Source organism: Octopus bimaculoides, chromosome 30, assembly GCF_046866305.1.
Source record: "Octopus bimaculoides isolate indiv1 chromosome 30, ASM4686630v1, whole genome shotgun sequence".
NCBI lineage: Eukaryota > Metazoa > Mollusca > Cephalopoda > Octopoda > Octopodidae > Octopus > Octopus bimaculoides.
Window position 1 is genome coordinate 10,634,164 of NC_142957.1, and position 7,500 is coordinate 10,641,663.

Consider the following 7,500-nt stretch of genomic DNA (forward strand, 5'->3'; position numbering starts at 1 on the left):
CTTCTCCCATTATACCATCATATTTATCATCCGTTTCATCTCATTAATGTGTTCGTCCAGCCCGCAGCTACCCTGTGTTCTGCCTCTATGGCAAATTGTAACGAAATAAAGAAGCTTGCTAACCAACCACATGGTTGCAGGTTCATTCCCACTGCGTGGCACCTTGGGCAAGTGTCTTCTACTATAGCCTCGGGCCGACCAAAGCCTTGTGAGTGGATTTGGTAGACGGAAAATGAAAGAAGCCCGTCGTATATATATATATGTGCGTGTGTGTGTGTGTGTGTGTGTGTGTGTGTGTGTGTGTGTGTGTGTGTGTGTGTGTGTGTGTCCAAACATCGCTTGACAATCGATGCTGGTGTGTTTACGACCCCATAACTCAGCTGTTCGGCATAAGAGACCGATAGAATAAGTACTAGGCTTCCAAAGAATAAGTCCTGGGGTCGATTTGCTCGACTAAAGGCGGTGCTCCAGCATTGCCGCAGTCAAAATGACAAACGAATAAAAGAATATATATATATATATATATATATATATATATATATATATATATATATAAGGCATTGGTCGTCCCGGAGCAATAAAAGCAAAAAGACAAATGCCCAAAGTGTCACCGCGGAGTGGGATCGAACACGAAGCTGTGTATTTGCAAAGCGATCGTCTTCAGCACTCAGCCTTTAATTTCACTGACGTCTACAAACGGTGACAAAATGTGGTTTAGACTGAGCCACCAAAGCAAGCGCGGGTGGCTAACACCAGGGGTACCTCGGCCATGTTGATCTCGTATTGCTGCATAGCATATCGGGTGGCGGCCCTCACACACGGATACCGGGCGACTATCGGGTATCGCTTACTTCTAGCGCTGCTCGCTCGGATCTGGGTGGGGTGGGGTGGGGTGGGGTGGGGGTGCGATACGGGTGGGGAGTGCGTGGGGAGGGTGGACGGAGGAGAAGGAGAGAGGTAAAAGGGTGGTCTACTGAGCTGTCGATGTTATCGGCGAGCGGGGTGGTGGTGGTGATGGTATTGGTAGCGATTGCGGGTGGGATGCAGGGACGTATTGATGTTGCAGGGGGGGGGGGGTATGATGGGACGGAGCGGGAGATGGAAATACTGGTGGTAGTGTGTTGGTCGTAGTGGTGGCTGTGGCAGTGATGTTGTGGCGTTGGTAGTAGTGGTGGTGGTGATGGTGGTGGCTGTAGTGGTGTCGGTGGTAGTAGTGGTAGTAGTGATGGTGGTGGTGGTGGTGTGGTGCTGGTGGCGGATATGGTGGGAGTTGTGATAGGGTGTTGGTCGTAGTGGTGGCTGTGGCAGTGATGTTGTGGCGTTGGTAGTAGTGGTGGTGGTGGTGGTGGTGGTGGCTGTAGTGGTGTCGGTGGTAGTAGTGATGGTGGTGGTATGGTGGGAGTTGTGATAATGGTGGTGGTTGTATTAGGAGCTGTAGTCATGGTGATAGCAGTAGTAGCAGCAGCAGCATTTGCAGTGGGGGACGGCGGTGGTGTTGGAGGTAGTTGATAGTGTTCCACTATCAATAACCGGCAGTAGATGCCACCTGTAAGTTGAAGGCCCAGCCCTTCCAGGCACGACCACCGCCACCACCTGAAACATTGTCGGCCTCCATCGGCAGTCGTACCGCTTCAGTTTCAACAGCGACAGGTAAAAGCGAGACGTCGGTGAGTTGCGGTAATAAATAGAATGTCTGTGAGACAAATCACACACACACAGTCTATATATATATATATATATATATATATAAACAATATATGAGTATATGCATATATATATGTACATGTATGTACATACCTTCATCTACATGTACATATAGATAAATATCTGGGTACATATATATATATATATAAGACAGATAGATAGATAAGGAGAGAGAAAGAGAGAGAGAGTGTGTGTTTAAATATACACACACATATATATGGAGAGAAAGGAGAGAGAGAGAGAGAGAAAGGAGAGAGAAAAAGGAAGAGAGAGAGAAAGGGGGAGAGAAAGCGAGAGAGAGAGAAAAAGGGAGGGAGAGAGAGAGAAAGGAAGGGACAGAGAGAGAGAGAGAGAGAGAGAGAGAAGGAGGTTGTCAAGCGATGTTGGGAGGGACAAACCCAGATACACAAACATATACACACACATACATACATACACATACATACATATACATACATATACGACGGGCTTCTTTCAGTTTTCCGTCTACCAAATCCACTCACAAGGCTTTGGTCGGCCCGAGGCTATATAGTAGAAAACACTTTGCCCAAGGTGCCACGCGGTGGGACAGAACCCGGGACCCTTGTGATTGGTAAGAAAGCTACTTACCACACAGCCACTCCTGTGTGAGCGCGCGCGCGTGTATATATATATATATATATATATACACACACACATATATATATATATATATATATATATATATATATATATATATATATATATATATACATATACACACACACACACATATACACACACACACACACACACACATACACACACACATATACACACACACACACATACACACACACACATATACACACACATATGTACTATCCACCCGAGAAGGAAGACAACTGTCACCTACACAGTTAAATTCAATCCACCCGTTTCATATTTCCTTTCTCTTTCGTTTCCTTCTCTTCCACCCTTAACGCCACCCGGTTCCACTACTCGGTCAACATCACCACCACCCTCAAGAAGTATTTCGCATCAACTTCCTCCCCCACCCCACCACCACGTGTTCGGCACTCACACCCGCATCCAGCACCCTGCACCACACGGTTTCCGCAACACCGGACACCACCCACCAAGCATTCCTATCGGCATCTCCACTACCGCTGCCACTGCCACTTGACAACCGATGCTGGTGTGTTTACGTCCCCGTAACTTAGCGGTTCGGCAAAAAAAAGAGACCGATAGAAATAAGTACTAGGCTTACAAAGAATAAGTCCTGGGCTCGATTTGCTCGACTAAAGGCGGTGCTCCAGCATGGCCGCAGTCAAAATGACTAAAACAAGTAAAAGAGTGAAAGATATATATATATATATATATATATATATATATATATATATATATATATATATATATATATATATATAGATATATATATATATATGGATATATATATATATATATATATATATATATATATATCTAAAAAAGACTGTAACGATCGAGAAGGTCAATGACAGTGACCCTTTTGTGTGCCCAGTCTGTGACAGACCAACCCTTTCTTTTGCAGGCCTCAAATCTCATTTGTGAACCCATGGAAAACGAACCTCCGCCAACTATTCTGCCTATATATTTGTGCCCACCTTTCAATGACGTGTATGCCAGAAGGCTTGCAAATCCAATGGAGGCCTCAAGAGACATTTCAAGACCCACAAAGAGCAGAACTTATCTGCAGCTCTTCGTGGTCCAAATCGGATGTACAATCTATGAGGGTGTCTTTTCAGAACACTGTCTGGTTTAAAAAAAGCCACATCAGATGCCATGATGGTGCTAAAGTGTAGGTATAGGAGGTGGTCAAACTCTGCGTAAGGAGGAGACAACCACCACACACACACACATTTTTTTATTCCTGTGTTTGTTAGTTGACTGCGGCCATGCTGGAGCACAGCCTTTAGTCGAGCAAATCGACCCCAGGACTTATTCTTTGGAAGCCTAGTACTTATTCTTTCGGTCTCTTTTGCCGAACCACTAAGTTACGGCGACGTAAACGCACCAACATCGGTTGTGAAGCGATGGTGGGAGTGGGGGACAAACACAGGCATACAGGCGATCTTTCGATACCAGTACGAAATATCGGCCTTTTCCGTAAAAAGTGTCTTCGGCGATCTTTACCAAAGACCGGCCGTAGATCTCTAGATCTTTACCAAAGCATGGCCGCAGTCAACTACGAAATATCGGCCTTTATGGCGATCTTTCGATACCAGTACGAAATATCGCCGTATATAAAAATTCATAAATATATGAAAAACTTAGAAACACACAAAGATTCATAAATATATAAACACATAAATATAAATACATATATGTACTTGCGAGGTTTGAATGTCCGTATTAGAATCAGCGAGGAAGGTAGATGAGAAAGTTGGTGTAAGATCATTCAAGAGGAATCCTGAATAAGTACAAAGTCTTAAGGCCATTTCGGCAAGATACAGGTTGGTATGAGCGAGCTAATATATATATATATATATATATATATATATATATATATATATATGAACGAATATGTACGTATCTGCCACTTATTTCTAATCCGAAATACTTTGGAGTATAGATTGCTCGCCAACATAACATGGTAGTCCTGGCAAGCAATCTTTACTCCAGAGAATTGTTGTTGAAGATCTCTCGTTGTGAGATTTAAAAATAGTCATCTCCGAAATACTTTATTCTCGTTTTCTATCATTAACTATCAGTAATTATCATTCCGATCAGTAACTTCATTATAGATCATAACGGATCCAAAATAATTTGTGTGGTTATTCTTCCTTATATACAGATTCAAAATAAATAATTAAAAAATATGATATATTTTTGTATGGAAATTGAATATTAAGAGGTTAAAATACAATTCGTTCTGGTCGGCCAACTAAGCTTAACCCATTACCTACCAGTGATCTCATATGAAATCACTTAAAAATTACAAATTTCGTAATTATCTGTCAATATTTACACATATCTAACCTTTTTCCTATATCTACTAGGTATATTTCTCTGATATTCAAATGAGGTTTGCTATTTTTTCACCCAATATCTCGCTTATTTCTATTTAAAATGTTATTTTGATCATTCCAGCGTGTTTCTAAGGCAGTTTTATGCTAGAAATTAAAGCTTCATTAAAAAAAATTCCAGTTAATAGAATTATGGGAGGTAATGGGTTAACAGAGACAAAATGGAGTTTGTCGACAGCAGCTCCCCTTATACGACGAAGCTGATCGCAGATATTCTCCAAATATTCAAATCGAGTGTTGAAAACATCTTCATCGATTTGGTTGTGTCAGCAGGCTTGATACTTGAGTTCTACATGAACTGAATGAGGCTAATCTCACCCAACGGATTTCCATCTGCGGTCCCGTACAGAAATGTGAAGAAAACGATTCGTATTTCTTTGAAGAGAATGTTGACAGGGGACTAAAATGGTTCGTCTGCACAAATGTGAAGGGCAATCAATCACGAGGGGAGAGTGCTGAACCACAACAAACAACTTGCAAAGCAAGGTTTCACCTGAAAATGAGTTGCGACGTCACAGGTGCCAAGTTGTATCGGCCCCTTTGCCTTTCCTTTGGATAACATCGGTGGCGTAGAAAGGAGAGTCTGGTATGCATGGGTGACTACTGGTCTTCCATAAACAAATTTTCCCGGACTTGTGCCTCGGAGGGTAACTTTCTAGGTGCAATCCCTTGGTCAGTCATGACCGAAGGGGGTCTTTACCCTTTACCCTATGTACATATAATGGTGTGGAATGGGAAGGCTAGTATGCAGGGACGACTGCTGGTCTTCCATAAACGACCTTGCTCAGACCTGTGCCTCGGGATGGGGTGGCGGAACATTCTAGGTGCAATCCCATGGTCATTCTTGACCGAAGGGAGTCTTAACCTTATTTTCATCCTGTGACTAGCTGGACAAATTAAATGCAGCGATCCACCAGAAGCGTCCAGCACTTGCTAATGGTAAGATCATTGTTTTTCATCAGGACAATGCCAGACCGCACACTCCGTTACAGATGCGGCAGAAGTTACTGGATCATGGTTGCGAAGTTTTTGCACGCATCCTCCATATTCGTCCGACCTTGCCACTTCAGATTTTCATCTGTTTCGGTCTCTCCAAATTTTGATTGAATTGACAAACCTTCAGCCCTGAAGATGGTGCAAAAATTCACCTGGAGGACTTTTTTCGCCAGTAAAGACAGAAATTCTTTGAGCAGGGAATAATGGGCCTGCTCATAAGATAGCAGAAGGTGATGGAATGAAACTGTATATGGATATATACATCATTAATTGAATAAATTAGTCTGTTTAAAACTTGTCTTTTTTTTTCGCCTGAAAAACCGTGTGGACTTTTTGCCGAACCTAGTGTATGAGTTGTTTGTAGCCGCAAGTACATTTACTGGCAAAATATAATAATTTTATGAACAAATTGAAAAGAAGTCAATATCTGACGCAGAATAAATGATTATATATATATATATATATATATATATGGAGAGATGGAAAGATAGCATACCATAGATGGTATATTTACATGTCATGTGCATGTGTATGTGTGTGTGTGTGTGTGTGTGTGTGTGCGCGTGCGTATACACACACATGCACATACACAAACATATATCTTCATATACATCATGATAAATACAGACACACACAAACATAGGCAGATAGATAGATAGATAGATAGATAAATAGATAGATAAACAATGAGACAGTCAAACAGATATGGAAAAAGATGATATATAGATCTTTCTCGCACAAACACACAAATAGATACATGCACACACACACACACACACACACACACACAACACAACACACAATTTGCTTAGATGGATAAGAATTCAATTAAAGATGGCTAAACCGTGTTTGAGGTGCAGCACTGAATACGTGACCTCTGGTGATTGGACGAAAAAAAAAAAGAAGACACAACGAAAGAAAAGGAGAGAGAGAGGCAGAGTCAGAAAGAAAGGAGGAAAATAAATAAAGAAAATATATACAACAAGCGAATGGTTGTATAGGGGGTGGATAGGAAGGCAATTTCTAAAATTTTTGCTGCTGTGAGTAGTAATGACGGAATAATCCGGTATTTGCCGACGGTACATGAAACGTGCTATTAAATAACAGACGATAATGTATGGCGGAGGCAATGGCGGAAGAAAAAGGAGGAGGTTTCGGATTGGAAAACGGGGACGGCGTGTCAGTAATAAACGGGGCCGGTGTAACGAGTGCAGAGCAAGGGATGGGTATGTGGTAGGAGTTTTGTGGACCTTTCAGTCAAATTGAAATCAAATTAACAACTCTTCAACGCCGTATTCAAAGTCCCCACCATTATTAACCGCCATGATTTCGCTTACTTTCTTTTATAAATCTTTATATGTCATGGTTTTATTTCTTGGTTTTTATGCTATCTTTTTTTTTTTATATTTGTATTATTGTGGTATATTATTTATGCGTTTTAGATTTTGGTGTCATTGTTGTTTGGTATCATTTTGTACAGTGTTGGATTGGCGATGATAGTGGGGAGTGTGTGTGTGTGTGTGTGTGTGTGTGTGTGTGTGTGTGTGTGAGGGGGACGCTGTGTTTGGTCGGTTGCTTTCTGTTTTTTGGGCGATTTACGATTTTTACCAAATCTCACGACCATTGGTTGTTAGTCGGAGATTGTATGTATGTGTGTGTGTGTGTAGATAGACAGACAGATAGATAGATAGATAGATAGATAGATAGATAGATAGATAGATAGATAGATAGATAGATAGATGGATGGATGGATAGATAGATAGATAGATAGATG

At 41.6% G+C, this 7,500-nt stretch overlaps 1 long non-coding RNA gene across 3 annotated transcripts in view; it reads right to left on the reverse strand.

Moving 5' to 3' along the window:
• The window catches only part of LOC149130196 (uncharacterized), a 117,485-nt gene that overhangs the window by 42,524 nt on the left and 67,461 nt on the right, over positions 1-7,500 (reverse strand). The gene's annotated exons all lie outside the window — the stretch shown is intronic.